This window comes from Elephantulus edwardii, unplaced genomic scaffold (assembly GCF_000299155.1).
Source record: "Elephantulus edwardii isolate Elephantulus edwardi_28Jun2011 unplaced genomic scaffold, EleEdw1.0 scaffold00032, whole genome shotgun sequence".
In the NCBI taxonomy this organism is placed as follows: domain Eukaryota; kingdom Metazoa; phylum Chordata; class Mammalia; order Macroscelidea; family Macroscelididae; genus Elephantulus; species Elephantulus edwardii.
In genome coordinates, this window is record NW_006399782.1 from 3,054,512 (window position 1) to 3,058,266 (window position 3,755).

Here is a 3,755-nt window from a genome sequence, read left to right on the forward strand (position 1 = left end):
TGTTATGTGCCATTGAGTGTCTTGCAACTCATAGCAACCTTATGTACAACAGCCCTAAACCCTGTTCTATCCTGTGCCAGTCTTATTGTCTCTGACACACCTACCCCCATTACCCCAGTCACTGAATCAACCCATCTCATCGAGGGGCTTCCTCTCTTGTGTTGTCCCTCCACCCTCCCAAGACCTTCACTAAGGACTGGTCCTGCCTTGCAACATGTCCAAAGTATGTCAGATGAAGCTTCAGAATCCTTGCCTCCAAGGAGCAGCCTGTTCTCCACTGCAGGATGAACTTGTTTGTTCTCCTAGCATCCCATGATATATTCAACACTCTTCTCCAGCACCAGAGTTCAAAGGCATCAATTCTTCTTCTGTCATCCCTAGTCATTGTCCAGCTTTCTGAGCATAGCAAGTAATTGCAAACACTATGACCTTGATCAGGTGCACCTTAATCTCCAGACTGACATCGTTGCTCTTCAGTATTTTGGAGAGGTCTCTGACAGTAGATTTTCCCAGTGCAATTTGACTTTTAATTTCCTGGTTGCTGGTACCAAGAGTGTTGATTCTGGAGCCAAGAAAACAGAAGCTATTTATAATCTCAATCTCTTCACCATCTATCATGATGCTGCCAGTTGGCCCAGTGGTGTGAATCTTTGTTTTCTTGATGTAGCGCTTCAATTCATATTTGAAGACTGCAGTCCCTAACCTTTTGCAGTAAGTGCTTCAGGTCCTCCTCAGTTTCAGCAAGCAGGATTGTGTCATCTGCATACCAATGATTATTGATGAATCTTCCTCTAATACTCATGCCACATTTCTCCGTATAGAGCCCAGCTTCCCAGATAATATGTTCTGCATACAGATTGAAAAAGTATGGAGACAGGACACATCCCTGGTGTACACCTTCCCAATTTTGAACTATGCAGTGCTTCCTTGCTCTGTTCTGACAACTGCTTCCTGTATAGGTTTCATATAAGCATGATCAAATGTTCTGGGGTTCCAATTCTTCTCAGAGTTAGCCACAGTTTGTTGTGATCCACACAGTCAAATGTCTTTGTATTGTCAATGAAACACAAATAGACATTCCTCAGGTACTCTGTGCTTTCAGCCAATATCCATCTAACATTAGCTATAATATCCTTAGTTCCATGGCCTCTTCTAAATCTAGCCTGTAGTTCTGGTAGTTCTCTGTTCATGCACTGTTCAAGGTGGTTTTGGATAATTTTCAGCAGAATCTTGCTTGCATGTGTGATTGATGATATTGTTTGATAATTTCCACACTTTTTCCAGTTACCTTTCTTTTAAATGGGAACAAATATAGATCTCTTCCAGTCTGTTGGCCAGGTGGTTTTCCTTCAGATTTCTTGGCACAATTTAGTGAGCACACTCAGAGCAGCGTCTGTTTGTTGAAATAATGTCAACTGGTATGTCTTCAACTACTGGAGCCTTGTTTTTTACCAATTCTTTCCGAGCAGTTTCAACTTCTTCCTTTGTCATCATAGGCTCTTGCTCTTATGTTGTTTCATGAAATTCTTCTGTGTCTGCCAATTCTTTTTGGTACAATGATTCTGTATACTCTTTCCATCTTCTTTTAATACTTCCTGGATCATTTAATATTCTGTCCAAACTATTCTTAAGTAATGCAACTTGAGGCTTGAATTTGTTCTCCAATTCCTTCAGCTGAAGAAACGCTGAGCGAGTTCGGTCCTTTTGATTTTCTGACTCCAGCTCTTTGCACATTTGCTGTAATACTTTACTTTGTCTTCCCGTGCTGCCCTTTGAAATCTTCTGTACAGCTCCTAAATATCTTGATTTCTTCCCTTTGCTTTGGCTTCTTGGTTCTCTAGTGCAATATTCAGAGTCTCTTCTGACATCCATTTTGGTATTTTCTTCCTCCTCTGTCTTGGTAATGACCCCCTGCATTATTCCTTGATGATTTTCTTGATATCCTCCCACAGCTCACCTGGTCTTCGCTCAAAGCTTCAAACTTGTTCATAGAATGGTTTTGAAATTCAGGTGGGTTAGACTCAAGGTCAAATTCTGGTTCCCACGGATTTTTTAATTTTCCTTAGCTTCAAATTGAACTTGCATATGAGTAGTTGGTGGTCTGTTCTACAATCAGCACCTGGCCTAGTTTCCACAGCTGATCTTGAGCTTCTCCCGCAATTCTTTCCACAGATGTAATCAATTTGATTCCTATGAATACCATCAGGTGAAATCCATGTGTATAGCCTGCGTTTGTGTTTCTTATAAAACATATTTGTGATTAATAAATCGTTGATATACAAAATTCAATCATTCTATCTCCAGCTTCATTTCTGTCACCAAGTCCATGTTTTTTAGTTACTTACTGATCCTTCTTCTCTGTTCTCAACTTTTGCATTCCAGTTACCCATTATTATCAATGCATCTTGATTGCATGTGCAATCGATCACTTACTGCAAAAGTTGGTAGAAATCTTCTATTTCCTCCTGACTGCTGGTACCCAGGGTGTTGATTGTGGATTCAGATAAGATGAAATCACTGACAGTTTCAATCTTTTCTCCATCTATCATGATGGTCACTATAGGTCGCAGTTGACTATGTGTCACAAACAACCACCACCATTTTATAAATAAGTGGAGAGCCTTGAAAGTTTTTAAGTGATGCCAGAGCCACCTTATCTACCACAAACCACACTTAACTTTCAAAAACTGTCTGCCCTAGAGTTAGTAGATCTCAAAAATAATGGGAGTAACTAATCAAGAAGTGATATTAACTCACAACCGTTGCTACTGTCTTCAGGGCCTGTTGAAATTGCATTGCTGTTTACTTAGCCCTGAAACTCTTGTTAACTTGTAGGAAATAGCCTCTAGTCTAAATGAAATTGCCATGTGTAATTTAATAGAAAAAAAAAAAGAGTAACATCTTAAATATACCTGATTTGCCTTATTCTGTAGAATCAGAGAAAGAAAACTCTTTGTTATAAAAAGCCTCTTACTATGTTGTTCTAAAATTTAGCTTTAGTTAGTAGATCTGTTGTTCCTCATGGCATTCTTGTATCCTTTTCTAAGAACTTGCAGGCTGGCATATCTACCTATGTAGACCAAGTCCTACTACCAAAACCTAGAAAATAAAACCAGATAGATTCACCTAAACCCTGACTGAAGATCCTCAATATCCCCTTAAATGAGAAGTTAATGAGGGTCTTACCCAATAATTAAAGACTCTCTTTCCAAAGGCTTAATTATTCCTTTCACATGTTACTATCCAGCCTGTCAAAAAGTCAAACAAGGGCTGCATATTTATTCAGGATTCACAGGTGGTAAATTGCATTGCGACAAGTAGATTTCCTATTGTTCCTAACTTTCACTTATTACTGTCAAATGCCCTTCCCCAGGTCACCCATTATACAGTTAAAGAATTCCATTATGTCTTTTTTAGTATTCTAGTATATCCTAACAATATTTGTTTACTTTCTTTGGGGAAGGCCATCAGTTTATTGAGTGAATTCAGTCTGATCAACTTGAAGGATCAGGTATCCTCAGTGACATTCGTATCTGACTCATCACCTGGCTGACTGGAGAGACGATGATAGTGAGTAAAGCCCAGAGCACTGGCCTGATAAGGACCTAATAAAAGAGGTAACTTGAAATGTAACCTTTAGAACTGTCAGACCCCTGAGCTGTATCCTGGTTCTCCAAAGAGCATAGCAAAATGGCTTGGAGTTCAAATTGTTGAGAGCACAAGATTAATGGGACCCTATCAGCAAGGTTATTATA